General features: G+C 41.1%; 1 protein-coding gene across 3 annotated transcripts in view; it reads right to left on the minus strand.

The window, feature by feature from the left end:
- Positions 1–15266, minus strand: part of LOC144599477 (uncharacterized) — a 97845-nt gene that overhangs the window by 57960 nt on the left and 24619 nt on the right. For 2 of the 3 annotated variants that reach the window (XM_078410430.1, XM_078410427.1), the window contains exon 3: positions 8119–8241. The gene's annotated coding sequence lies outside the window, so the exon portion shown is untranslated. Of the gene's footprint in view, positions 1–8118; positions 8242–9895; positions 9931–15266 lie in introns of those variants that run through there. The other variant, XM_078410429.1, reaches the window with a different exon arrangement.

Here is a 15266-nt window from a genome sequence, read left to right on the forward strand (position 1 = left end):
GGAAGTAATGTGCTGTGCATATTAAGTATAATTTCTATTAGTTTGAAGGAGAGTCATGTCTTTTTCAGTATCTCAAATGAAAATAAGTTTATCCTGCAACAGAACCACTCTATCAACAACTAGAGAACGGTCCTGAGCTACTATCTACCTCGTTGGAGACTCTTGGACTACCTTTAATCGGACTTTCCCTTGCACTAAATGTATTCCCTTTATCATGCATCTGTACACAGTGGATGGCTTGATTGTAATCATGTATTGTCTTTCCGCTGACAACAAAAGCAACAAAAGCTTTTCATTGTACCTCAGTACATGTGACATTAAACCAAATTAAACTAAACCAAACAGTCTGATACATTAACTCAAAGTATTGCAGAATAGTGGTAGAAAAGAAGGCTCTGCAGATTTGGTCAGAGACTATGAAACACTGTGCTCTGCTGGACTGACAGTTCACAGCTTGGGTTGGAACTCCATTCCAACAGGAACAGGATTCTTGCAGTTTAACTGTGCTAATATTGAAGCCCATAAAAAAAAATGCCAACAGCTGTTCATTTACCTTTGCCTACATTATCTTTTATCCACTGTCACTATCCAATCATTAAAGTAATACTTCCAATTCTGACTTTTTTTGGTCATCAGCAATTATGAAACTGGTTTGAAAGAAGCAATCAAGTATTTACTGAACTGATGAATGAATCCAGCATTGTTTGTTTTATTTCTTATCATTTTGCAATTTAACACTGGTTGAGTGAGGCACCTTAACAAAATAAATTACTATTCTCTACTTTCTAGTATTTGGTATTTTGTAAACAGATTTTATTCATTTTCATTCTTAATGCTATGACCCCAGTCATTCAATATTTATCAGGGAATGTCATTATGAAAATATAGACCAGTTTATGTTACAGTGGGCCCACGAGCTGGTGTACCAATGTGATTGGGACTCGATCATTACAATTGCAAGCATGAGAAAACCTAATTTTTGTAAACCAGCATTTGCAGTTCCTTTTTTCTACATGAGGAAAGAAAGCTGGTTACATATGTCTCAACAGAAAGGATTACAAAATTCAAGAGGAAACCTTGCCATTTATAATAAACATGTTAAAATGGCAACTCACAGGCTTGGAATAGTCCATCTTCTATAGCAGGGAAATGGTGTGTGGACAGGAGCATATGAAATTCTGGGGGTAAAGTGGGGAAAAGTGGCAGAAAAAGAGATGACACTTTGCATGAAGGAAATTTAACTTCTAAAGACCCCGAAAAATGTTCATAAGATCATGTGATAGGAGCAGAATTAGACCATTTGGCCCATCAAGCCTACTCCGCCATTCAATCGTGGCTGATCTATCTCTCCCTCATAACCCCATTCTCCTGCCTTCTCCGCATAACTTCTGACACCCATAGTAATCAAGGAAAGGAAAGTTAAAGGTGTGGCGGGTGCGTGAGAAAGCCCAGAATGAAGGCGAGGAGCCAGGCATATTCTGTAGAGGCTTTAATGAGCACAGCACACTACTCTCCACTTCAGTGAGAGACTGAAGACTGGGCTCGCGCCAAAATCCTTGCTACTTATCTGTGCAGCTGGGAGCCACCCCCGGATTATCTCTGCAGCTGAGAACCGCCCCCGGACCTGTCCATCACCGTGCTGGGAGGTTCGATATGGGAGTGGCCTGACCCGTGGGAATGTTTGAGAACTGTACAGTGAACAAACAGATTACTGCAATACTAAAGTCTATTATTGTGCTCTCAGTTTTTTCTCAAAGTGAGCATTAGATAGGAGGATCACATTTACATTAAACAATGTTTTTATATTCTGTGTTTATAATTAGAGTGAAAAACAAAGAAGTGCAGAGAAAATAATCCTGAAGTGGGAGGAGCAAAAATAAATTGGGAATCTCTGTTGGTCTAAGTACTTCTTTTAATTAATATTTTAATTTGATGGCACTTCTCAAATGCAACAAATTAAAGATAACACTAACATTTGGAGTTTGCTTGGCAAATAGGCAATAGGTGCAGGAGTAGGCCATTCGGCCCTTTGAGACAGCATCGCCATTTACTGTGATCATGGCTGATCATCCACAATCAGAACCCCGTTCCTGCCTACTCTCCATATTACTTGACCCCACTATCTTTAAGAGCTTTATCTAACTCTCTCTTGAAAGCATCCAGAGAATCGGCCTCCACTGCCTTCTGAAGCAGAGAATTCCACAGATTCACAACTCTCTGGGTGAAAAAGTTTTTCCTCATCTCCGTTCTAAATGGCCTACCCCTTATTCTTAAACTGTGGTTCTGGTTCTGGACTCCCCCAACATCGGCACCATGTTTCCTGCCTCTAGCGTGTCCAATCCCTTAATAATCTTATATGTTTCAATAAAATCCCCTCACATTCTTCTCAATTCCAGTGTACACAAGCGCAGTCGCTCCATTCTTTCAACATATGACTGTCCCGCCATCCCGGGAATTAAGCTTGTGAACCTACGGTGCACTCCCTCAATAGCAAGAATGTCCTTCCTCAAATTTGGAGACCAAAACTGCACACAATACTCCTGGTGTGGTCTCACCAGGGCCCTGTACAACTGCAGAAGGACCTCTTTCCTCCTATACTTAACTCCTCTTGTTATGAAGGCCAACATGCCATTACCTTTCTTCACTGCCTGCTGCACCTGCATGCTTACTTTCAGTGACTGATTTACACCCAGATCTCATTGTACTTCCCCTTTTCCTAACTTGACACCATTCAGATAATAATCTGCCTTTCTGTTCTTGTCACCAAAGTGGATAACCTCACATTTATCCACATTAAACTGCATCTGCCAAGCATCTGCCCACTCACCCAACCTGTCCAAGTCACCCTGCATCCTCATAGCATCCTCCTCACAGTTCACACTGCCGCCCAGCTTTGTGTCATCTGCAAATTTGCTAATATTACTTTTAATCCCTTCATCTAAATCATTAACGTACATTGTAAATAGCTGTGGTCCCAGCACAGAGCCTTGTGGTACCCCACTAGTCACTGCCTGCCATTCTGAAAGGGACCCTGTTTCCTGTCGGCCAACCAATTTTCTATCCATGTCAGTACCCTACCCCCAATACCATATGTTCTAATTTTGCCCACTAATCTCCCATGTGGGACCTTATCAAAGGCTTTCTGAAAGTCTAGGTACACTACATCCACTGGCCCTCCATTGTCCATTTTCCGAGTTACATCCTCAAAAGTTTCCAGAAGATTAGTCAAGCATTATTTCCCCTTCGTAAATCCATGCTGACTCGGACTGATCCTGTTTCTGCTATACAAATGTGCTGCTATTTCATCTTTTATAATTAACTCCAGCATCTTCCCCACTACCTATACCAGGCTAACTGGTCTATAATTCCCTGTTTTCTCTCTCCCCCCTTACTTGGAAAGTGGGATAACATTAGCTACCCTCAAATCCACAGGAACTGATCCTAAATCTATAGAACATTGTAAAATGATCACCAATGCGTCCACGATTTCTTGAGCCACCTCTTTAAGTACCCTGCGATGCCGACCATCAGGCCCTGGGGATTTATCAGCCTTCAGTCCCTTCAGTCCCATCAGTCTACCCAACACCATTTCTTGCCTAATGTGAATTTCCTTCAGTTCCTCTGTCACCCTAGGTCCTCGGGCCACTAGTACATCTGGGAGATTGTTTGTGTCTTCCTTAGTGAAGACAGATCCAAACCACCTCGCCTGCCATTTCCTTGTTCCCCATAATAAATTCACCTGTTTCTGTCTTCAGGGGACCCACATTTGTCTTAACTAATTTTTTCCTCTTCACATACCTAAATAACCTTTTACTATCCTCCTTTATATTCTTGGCTAGCTTACCTGCGTACCTCATCTTTCCTTTTTAGTTATCTTCCGTTGCTCTTTAAAAGTTTCCCAATCCTCTGGCTTCCCGCTCATCTTTGCTATGTTATACTTCTCTTTTATTTGTATACTGTCCTTCCCTTGTCAGCCACGGGTGCCTCTTCCTCCCCTTAGAATCTTTCTTCCTCTTTGGAATGAACTGATCCTGCACCTTCTGTATTATTCCCAGAAATACCTGCCATTTTTGTTCCATTGTCATCCCTACTAGGGCCTCTTTCCAGTCAACTTTGGCCAGCTCCTCCCTCATGCCTCCAAAGTCCCCTTTGCTCAACTGTAATACTGACACTTCCGATTTTCCCTTCACCCTCTCAAATTGTAGATTAAAACATCATATTATGGTCCCTACCTCCTAATGGCTCCTTTACCTTAAGTTCCCTTATCAAATCCAGTACATTACACCACACTAAATCCAGAATTGCCTTCTCCCTGGTAGACTCCAGTGCAAGTAGCTCGAAGAATCCATCTCGGAGGCACTTCACAAACTCCCTTTCTTGGGGTCCCGCATGTTGAAATCTCCCATAGCATTACATTTGCTACATGCCAATTTTAACTTTTGATCCAACTTGCACCCTATTTCCAGTCTATTGTTTAGGGGCCTGTAGATAACTCCCATTCGGGTCTTTTTATCCTTATAATTCCTCAGTTCTATCCATACTGACTACATCTGATTCTATTCTAGACCATTCTCGAGTCTCGCCTGCAACCACAGAATCTCCTGTCCGCACCTCGGACAATGAGGTCACCCACCACTATGGCTCTGCCCGATGTTGGTCTCGCCAGTTGAGTCTCATCGCTAGGATTGGAGCCACCGACCTGTCCGCCGCTCAGACTGGAAGCGTCGTCTGCCCCGAAAGCTTCCAGGAGGGTGTACTTGTTTTCATTAGGTGCAGCCAACGGGGTCTCCTGCACTCCACGTTTACTCCCCTTTCTCACAGTCACCCACCTTCGCACTTCCTGAGCCCTGAGGTCATCCAGCTGCTTCTCCAGTTCCCCAACACGTTCATTCAGGAGCTGCACCTGTTCTGCAGGTGTAGTTTCCAGAAGCACCAGCAGTGTCCCTGACTTCCCACATCTTGCAGGAAACACACTGTATCAACTTGCCTGCCATTTCTTCAGTGAACAAAAATCACAAATCACAGATTTCGATCAAGTGTAGTAGCCTCCTTGCCTCAGCCTCCTCGCCAAAGACTCTCAAGCTAAAGACTCACACTTTACTCACCAAGGCACTTCACCCCAACAAGGCTGCTCTGCTACAGCTGCACTTCTTTATCTGTTACCTAATCAACTACTTTAGGCCTAATTTGTAAATTACTTGAACCGGGCCTTTGGCGTTCTTTTTTAAAATCTTATTTCCCTCTGACTCACCTACTTCCAGCCAATACTCGCTCTCGCTGCTTCTGGCTGCTGCTTCTCTCCGACCTTCACAGAATGCCAGTATCAAGTACGTTCAGCCTAACTAAAGAGATGCCTCACAGAGTAAAACTCTTCCCAATACTTTGCAATTCTGCAGCTTATCTTGAACCACAGAAGAGCATTCACCTCCATATCATTGCGATTTCAGTATTAATTAGAGAATGTTAAACTTAAACAGGGACTTACATTGGATCAATGTATTGAATTGATTGCCCTCCAAAGCAAACCAATTTGTTATCTCTCTAAATAGATGTCAATTGCTCATCTTGGTAAAAAAAATACTACTAAAGAAAGGCTAGGACAGATGTTTTAAAACTTGTGGCATGCTGGGAGTGTTCAGCCACTAGTTAAAGAAAGGAAGTGATGAGTACAAAATTAAAGGACATCTCATAAAGACTAGATCCCACACTTTGTGTGGGAAGCTGTGATATTAAATGTCCACATCTGTGGTTTTTAGCTTTCGTCACTGAGGTAGCAAATTCTGATGTAGAAACAATGCACTGATCTCTGGTTTACAGTTTCATAATTGTGAAGTGGTTTCATAATTTCATAACTTGTGAGGTGGTTTGCAGTTGGTTTGTTGGTGTCTCCCAATACAACAATTGTGAAGACATGTGCAGGGAGGAACTGCAGGTGTAGATAGATACAAAATGCCTGAATAACTCAGCGGGTCAGGCAGCATCTCTGGAGAAAAGGAATAGGTGACATTTCAGGTCGAGACCCTTCTTGTACTCTCCTCAAACACGAAACTAAACCTTTGGGTTTGTCTGTCATTGTTGGACACTCAGAAACCAAGCAAGTTGAACATACAATCGCAACATTGTGTGCTACAAAGATTCAATTGATTTTTGTTTGGTGTAATTTTAAATTCAAACATTTCAGCATTGTTGCAAAATGAAAATAATTTATAGCTTTGTTTACTCCTTTTTTGAACCTAGTTTATGATTTGGCTCAAATTAAAATGATGAATACATAGCTATACAGTATCACTCATATAATTTGTACAGTATATGTAACCATCGCATTCAAAATCCTACATAACTTGCTTGTTGCTTCATTGACCTTTGATTTATGATCAGATGCAGAATGATGAATTAATTTATCTTAATATAAAAGTCTTCTCATCTGGATCAAAGATGATTTTTGACTTTTGCGAGGAATACCTGATGAACTGAAATAGAGACCATTAATCAAACCAATGTATTAATTTTAAATGTAGTCTCTTTCATTTTAACTGGTAACAAACTATAGAAATGTTAAATCATTTCTGATGTCAGCTTCGTAGAAAATCATGCACTAGATTCACAATCCCTTGTTGGTCTGCCCCAATGTTACAGAAGTGATTACAGCCATTGTTCAATTTGTGAAAGGGATGCATTTATGGAAAATTTGCTTAGTGAAATATTGTAAATTGAAAAGGCTCAGTGAAATCTTCTGCAGTTGTATAGGGCCCTGGTAAGACCACATCTGGAGTAGTGTGTACAGTTTTGGTCTCCTAATTTGAGGAAGGACATCCTTGTAATTGAGGCAGTGCAGCATAGGTTCACGAGATTGATCCTTGGGATGGCGGGACTGACATATGAGGAAAGATTGAAAAGACTAGGCTTGTATTCACTGGAGTTTAGAAGGATGAGAGGGGATCTTATAGAAACATATAAAATTATAAAAGGACTGGACAAGCTAGATGCAGGAAAAATGTTCCCAATGTTGGGCGAGTCCAGAACCAGGGGCCACAGGCTTAGAATAAAGGGGAGGCCATTTAAAACTGAGGTGAGAAGAAGTTTTTTTACCCAGAGAATTATGAATTTGTGGAATTCTCTGCCACAGAGGGCAGTGGAAGCCAAATCACTGGATGGATTTAAGAGAGAGTTAGATAGAGCTCTAGGGTCTAGTGGAATCAAGGGATATGGGGAGAAGGCAGGCACGGGGTATTGATTAGGGACGATCAGCCATGATCACAATGAATGGCGGTGCTGGCTCAAAGGGCCGAATGGCCTCCTCCTGCACCTATTTTCTATGTTTCTATCTATGGGAGCCACGACCGCCCCGACGTGCAGCAACAGCGGCAGCGACAGCGTGTTCGCCCGCCCCGGATCGCGGGGCTTGGGTCGGCCCGCTGCGGACCCTTCACCGTCCGGCGCGGCATGGAACGTGGCAACGACACCAGCCTGACCGCGGGAGAAGATGACAGGGGAAGGGAAAATACATTTTGGCCTTCCATCACAGTGAGGAGGGGACTGGAGGAGACTCACTGTGATGGATGTTTCTTTTTTTTGTGTGTTGGTTGGTGTTGTGTAATTTGTTTGTTTTATTGCTTTTATTATTGGACTGTGGGTGACTAAATTTCGTCCAAAAAACTTGTTTTTTGGATGACAAATAAAGATATCTTGAATCTTGAATCTTGAATGTTTCTATAAAATGCATTGTGGTTTTTTTCAGTACTACGCATTTCTGTGGGTGGAAAATATGGGGCACAATTTGTTCTTGCAAAAAATAACTTTGCAAATCAAAGTCACAAATTCCAAATAGTCAATGGCATTATAGCAAAGCTTTATAAATTAAATGTTCATAAATCAAGAAAAGCTGAACACAATTATAACTTAAGCATGGGGTTGGTGTAAGTGTCATCTACATTATTTAAGTCACGAGATTCAAGTTCCAATCTTTTTTGTTTTTGATAAGAATTGCTTATTGTTTCTTAATGTGAATAAATGAATTGAGCCAATCAATACGAGGATATGTTCCTGCTGTGATTTCATAAAGCCCCCAGCTAAATAGTAACAGTGGCAAAGATAGCACTGAGTGGAACAATAACTCACTTCAATGTTCTTTTTCTCTGGGATCTTTCTTTGAACCTTGTCCAGGCTGATGGGTTGGACGTTCCCTCTAACAACTGTGAAAAGACTTTGACAGCCTCAATTCTGATCCTGCCGGGCAAAGAACTGTGAACAAAAAAGGTTAAAATGTAGCATCCATTGCCAATTTCTTGGAGATGAAATGAAAAGAGTTCAGAATAGTACAAAGGGAATGATATTCTGTACGTAGGGTTAAAATAAATCTCTGATGCTTAGCTCTTACCAAGCCAATTGGTCATTAAGCATGAATTCAAAGCGATAAATATGATCCATAATGAAGCCAAGATAAATTTAATATGGCCTACAAAGGTTTTTCCTCAAATGCAGCAGCAATAACAAAGCAGAGACATTAAGAATTTGTCACATGGTGATAACAAAGGACAAATGAGCAAAAATGAGTTAGATAATGCAAAAATCCTATTTGTAAGCTCCTTCACTCACCTTTGTATTCAAAGGAATAAATGCATATCATCTTGAATGATTCTGCCTTTAATTTTCCCTGCTACTCTCAGTTATATACACCCTGCAAGAACTGCATCCAAAAACTGTGAAAGGTCAGGATTGCCCCACTTCCTTCTTGGTGTTCTCTCAACAGCAGGGACATCAGGAATAAAATACTAATTTGAAGAAGTCATCCATTAAACTTAATGAAGCTCGAGCATATGGACTTTACTCGTTATCTACTTTCGATCTTTGGCTCTAGAAACTCCCTAATTCCATTTTCTATTGCCTTAATGACTGCAACAACTTTCGTTAACAAGTTCCAATTTAAACTTTTGCAGAAGATCACCCAAAATATGCTGCAAAGTCCATTAGCGAGTGCATTTGAATGAAAAGATAAAATCCAACTTGATAAGTGCAGTTCACATTAGATCACGTGAGATTTTTCACAGCCAGTTTTTTAAGATTTGTTTTAAAAGGATTGGATCATTTAACCTTTACATTAAAAATGGTGAGCTGGAATGGAACCAAGCAGTTGAAGTTCAAAACCTCAGCTTATACTAAAAGCTGCAATTACATGGTATGGATCAGTCTGACACAACTCAAAAATCTTGCCTCTTGTGTAAAAAAACAGTCAAGCTTGATCGGCCATATGCTCACAATACATGCTGTAACTGCTTTGGATCCTTTCCAAAGCACCTCGTTTAATCTGTACATAAAACCTTCCAGATGTCCAGAAGGTCACCTGTTATGGAACAACATGGCAAAAAGCTGACTGTGCACAAGCCATAACACTTTGATGATGCCAAAAAGGCAGGAAGATTCATCCTTCCTTGTTCAATTAGTGGGCAATGTTATCTCGATTTATTGTGGATTTGTAGTCTGCAGCTCAATTTCAACAGAGCCATAAGTAGTTATTTAATTAAGGACATAAGAATTTGGAGGAAAATAGTTTATATGGTTGCTTGAACCTTTCCTGCCATTCAAAAAGACTAAGGTTGATCCTGCATCTCAGCCGAATCCCACATTTTTTGATCTCCAAAATGCGAAGTAATTACAACATTAATTACCACTATTTACTTCTTTATGTTGTTGCTATCTTTCAAACAGTATTCTAACATGAATACACTTATAGTGTTTCTTAACCATTACTGCCTTTACTGTGGACTGAATCTCTTTTGAAAAGGCATTGTGGCCCTGGGGAGTTTAATTCCCAGTCCGTGCTGAATCAGTTGTTTTGCTGCATCTGAATTTCTCGAAGTGCTCCTAGGCAAGAGGAAAAATAATAGATTTTCTGTACCTAATACTTTGAAATTACTCCTGCAAGAGACTCTGGTACCAGGTGAAGATGGCTGTGAATGTTATTGCCTGCAATTGTCCAGTATTTTTAGTTTTTATGCCATTTGATGCTCTTTCTGTAATTTGCATCATCTTCGCCATTTTTCTGCTCTTCTAATGTCCTTCCAGGGAGAAGAATTTTGAGAAAATTTAGAGGGTTTCTGCTTTTCTACTAAAAGATTTGCAGACCATATAATCTATTAAGTCTCTCAAACATCCATCACGGCAGGTTTATTTTCCTTTCTATTTTTCAGCTCTGAGACAGGGGTTGTACATCAGGATCATTTACCATCCTTCTTTACTGATGCCATGGGCTTTCTTTGTAGACCCAGTGATTTTGTTTTTCAATTTCCAGTATTTACAACCTTCTTTAACCTACCTTGTGAAATTCAGTAAAAATGACATTTTTCGCTTTATAATTTAGCATGCCAGTTGTCCAAGTTTCAGGAGTTGTTCACTGAGTCTGACTCTTGTGCGCAGGAGGGGATGCTGAGGAACAAGATCCACCGATATTTGGATAGTTTGGTTTAATTTAGAGATTCAGCATGGAAACAAACCCTTTGGCCCACCGACAAAAGACAAGTGTTTCATTGTCATATGTCCCGAAACAGAATAATGAAATTCTTACTTGCAGCAGCACAACAGATATGAAAACATGGTACTCTGTAAACAGCAACGAAAAAAGTTCAGTATGCCCCATAATATGTAGTTTGGAACTTATTTAAAGGTTGTAGTGTTTACTAGCCTGATGGTTGTTGAGAAGAAGCTGCTCCTGAACCTGGACATTACAGTTTTCAGGCTCCTATACCTTCTTCCCAATGGCAGGAGTGAAATGAGAGTGTGGTCATAGTGGTGTAGGTCTCTGATGATGCTGGTGCTATGAGGCAGCAGCTCTACCAGCTGCGCCACTGCGCCACTGCGCCACATGCAAGGACTGATTTGGGATATGATGCATTGCTTTGAGTGGGGGAAATCATGACTCGTAAATTTGATAGAATTTTTGAAGAGATCATCAAGAAGATTGACGAGAATAGGGCAGTGGATGTTGTCCAGATGAACTTTAAGAAGCCTTTGACAAGGTCCTGCATGGTAGGGTAGTCTGGAACTTTAGATCATGTGGGATCCAGGGTTCATCCTCCAACTTGGATTCGGAAACTGGCTTGATGGAAGGAGTCAAAGGGCAGTAGTGGATAGGTTGTTTGGAGGGCCGTGACAAGTGGGAGAGCCACAGGAATCTCTGCTGGGTCCACTATTTGTCATTTGCATTAATGATTTGGATGATAATGTAGTTAATAAATTTGCAGATAACACCAAAAGTGATTGGACATTGGACAGCGAGGAAGGTTATGCAAGTTTAAAAAAGGATCTGGATCAACTAGGAAGAGGTTTAAGGAATGGCAGATGGAATTTTACTCTGACATCTGTGAGTGAACTGATTGTGAACTGATGGACTCAGTATACCTGTATATTGATGGAGTATAGGGGGGAGATCGATCGAAAGACCAAATGGTGCCAGAGCAACAACCTTGCTCTTAACGTCAGTAAAACCAAACAAATGATTGTTGACTTTGGAAAGTCAAACCTGGATGTACTTACAAAATACATAGTAGAGTCCCAGAGAGTACTTTAGAGCAGAGAGACTGAGGGATACAGGTATCTAGTTCTCAGACAATGGCAACACAGGTGGACTGGGTAATGAAGAATGTGTTCGGCATGCTTGCTTTCTTCAATAAGGGTATGGAGTACAGGAGTTAGGGCATCATACTACAGCTGTCGAGATGTTGATGAGACCACATTTGGAGTAATGTGCAGTGGTAGTTGTCATGTTACAGGAAGGATGTCATTAAGGTGGAAACGGTTCAGAAATGATTCACTGGGATGTTAACAGGACTCAACATCTTGAATTATAATGAGAGGCTGGATAGGATAGGAAGCAAAGGAGGCAGAGGAGTGACCTTACAGAGCCAGACAAAATCATGAGAGGCACAGATAAGGTGAATGGTCACAATCGTTTCACCAAGTTAGAGGAGTTTATAAACTAGTGGGGAAAGGTTTAAAGTGAGAGGGGAAACATTTAAAAGAGATCCGAGGGACAATGTCTTTACATTGAGGGTCGGGTATATATGAAACAAACTGATGCAGGAAGCTATGTGCAAAGATGATGTTAAAAGACATTCAGATATGGATACATGGATGGGAGTTAGAAGGACATGGGCCAAATACAGGCAGATGGGATGAGCACTGTTATAAAACCTGGTCGGCATGAATGAAATGGGCCAAAGGGTCTGTTGCCATGCTGCATGTCTCTTTGATGCTGTGCTCTTGCACTTTCCCCATGTTTTGACAAGAATTTATCCATTGTCCTTTTGCACGTATTTTAAACCAACTTCCGCCATTTTATCAGTACATTCTAGATCATGACAATTCACTGTCCAATAAAATTTCTCATAACTCCTCCAGGATTTTGTCACTCATCATAATTCTATATGCCTAGATCACCATATAGTAAAAACTTCATAATTATAAATACATATAAATTAATTCACATTTTTTTCTGTTTCAGGTAGAGTAATCAATCGCAGCTGTTCAATTTCACTACCAGTGAAATGCTTCATTCTGACCATCTTGGATTTGATGTTATAGGAGTGGGCATGTGGAATACCAAGGTGACACTGCTGTCCAGAAGGAGCTAGCTTTCAGTCTGGGAAGAGAAAATTAGCAATAAAGCCAAATACTGCGCGCAAATGCAATTCCCCAGGAATCTTAAAATCTCAACTGTGAGTAACAGCCTGTACATTGTGAAAAGAAAGCCAAATGTATTTGACAGATGGCCAGTGAGCCTGAAAATTCTTATCCAGAAGCATACTGTCAGGGGTCAAGTAGTCAATTAATTGCACCGCTATTACCTTTCCATCCTAGTAATTAATGCAAAAATGGTCTTTTAAGGGTAATTTTCCTTTCCTCCAGTACTTTGTAATTTCAAGCATTTGGGTGTTTCTCTAATTAAATAGGAGGAAATCAATTTAATGATCCTTTCTCAGTTGCCTGCAAACCTGTGTTTTAGTGGTTTCAAGGTAAGTAGTGACTGGTGAGCTAAAATCTCAGCAGCATGTTTAGTTTAGTTTATTGTCACGTGTCCCGAGGTGCAGTGGAAAGCTTTTTTGTTGTGTTCTATCCAGTTCTATCAAACTGTCCACAGTATGCAGATGCAGGATAAAGGGAATAACATTTAGTTTGAATCGCTGATTAAAGATAGTCCAGGGATCCAGGTAGGCAATTATTTCCGTTCAGTGAAGCAGCGATTGGCATTGGCTTCAGTACTGCTTTAGCAGAAGGCTTCAGAGATTCTGTATCAATCATGGTTGTTATTTCAATGAAGAATTTATCTTCACTATATCACTACATGGTGCAAAGATATACCTTTATCTGGCATTGATTTGGTTCTGATTTTTTTGTTATTTTTAAGTTGATATTTACAAAAATATATTACCACTCCTCCCTTATGTTTTCTTACCCATTGCAAATTCAGGAGGGTGAGCAGTATTACATGAGAGCACTAGTGGCAAAGGAATTATTCCATTCATTTGTGGTCATTTGTTTAGTGTTGTGTATAAAACATACGTTTTCATTTCTTCCTTCTGGCTTGTTACAGGGTCCACATTATTCTCCACTCTGAGGATGGATTTTAGACCTGATACATTTAACTGTGCCTCGTCCCACAAGTACTACTTGACCTGCTGTGTGTTCCTACGATTTTCTGTTTTTATTTTTGGATTTTGAGCATCTGCAGGCTTTTGGATTTTATGTTCAATCAAAACCATGCCCACTTTTGAAAGGATTTTTAATGTATGTTTATGTTGATAGTGCCAGCAGTCTCTTGGGAGCTGGCAATGTCACATCTATTGTTTTCTTGTCGGTTCATGACAATAACCTGGATGACTTATCTTCCAATTATTTCCTCCTTTGTGTTTGGTGGGAAATAATTGGCACCGTCTCAATGGCACAGCATGCTAATGCACCAACTTGCTTCTCCACAATGCTGCCACTTTACTCCTTAAGGGACTTGTTTCTCCATATGTCAATGTGTTGATTTTGGCTGGGCTGCGCACCCCCGCAATTATCATACACTGCAATAACGCAGTCATCAGCCTCCACACTAATCTTACGAATAATTGGGTTCAGAAATGTTCTCGTGAGGGGAATCTAGATAATCCTGAAGGAGAAAGGAAAATAAGCTGGAGTTAGTGGTGACACAATGGCACAGCGGTAGAGTTGCTGCTTTACAGTGCCAGAGACCCGGTTCTATCCTGACTATGGCTGCTGTTCGTACGGTGTTTGTTAGTTCCCCCTGTGACTGCGTGGGTTTTCACCGGGTGCTCCGGTTTCCTCTCACATTCCGAAGACATGCAGGTTTGTAGGTTAATTGGATCCTGTAAATTATCCCTAATGCGTAGGATGTGAAACTGAGATAACATAAAACTAGCGTATGGGTGATCGTTGGTTGGCACGGACTCAGTGGGTCGAAGGGCCTGTTTCCAAGCTGTATCTCTAAACTAAAATAGATGTTTAATTGTCAGGATAAAGCTGGCCCTTTTGGTCGTATAGAGTGAATGCCCTACTTCTGTATGGCATTTCCATGCAAGTATCAAAAGGCTGTAAATATACCAATTAAATACGCTCTTTCGCCTGGCTCAACTTGTGCAGACATTGAACAACTTCTCCCTTAACTCCTCCACCACCACCCTCACAATGCATGTCCCTGGTCCCTCCTCCTCCCAGGTGAGACAGAGTTTCACATGCACCTCCTCTAACCTCATCTACCATTTTAACTTAGAGATACAGCGTGGAAACAGGCCCTTCAGCCCACCAAGTCCGCACCAACTAACGATCACCTGTATGCTAGTTCTATGTTATCGCAGTATTGCATCCTACACACCAGGGGCACTAGGGTGCTCCTGATGTGGCCTCCTGTACATTGGTGAAACTGAGCACAGACTAGGCGACTGTTTCACCGAACACTTACATTCAGTCTGCCAAACCCTGTTAGTTCTCCTGGTTGCCAACCATTTTAACTCCCCTTCCTATTCTGCCTTGGCTCTACCCCATTGCCAGAGTGAGGCTACACGCAAAATGGAGGAACAACACCTCATATTCCACTTGGGTAGCTTACAACCTAATGGTGTAAACACTGAATTCTCCAATTTTAGGTAACTAACCAACAAACACGCCCGCATCTTTCCTATGCCCCACCTGATGTGCACCCATTTCTCCTACAATCCTGCTGCCTTTTCCCCTTCCTCCTATATCCCTTCCTGTAGCTTTACATTTCATGC

This window comes from Rhinoraja longicauda, chromosome 13 (assembly GCF_053455715.1).
Source record: "Rhinoraja longicauda isolate Sanriku21f chromosome 13, sRhiLon1.1, whole genome shotgun sequence".
Classification (NCBI taxonomy): domain Eukaryota; kingdom Metazoa; phylum Chordata; class Chondrichthyes; order Rajiformes; family Arhynchobatidae; genus Rhinoraja; species Rhinoraja longicauda.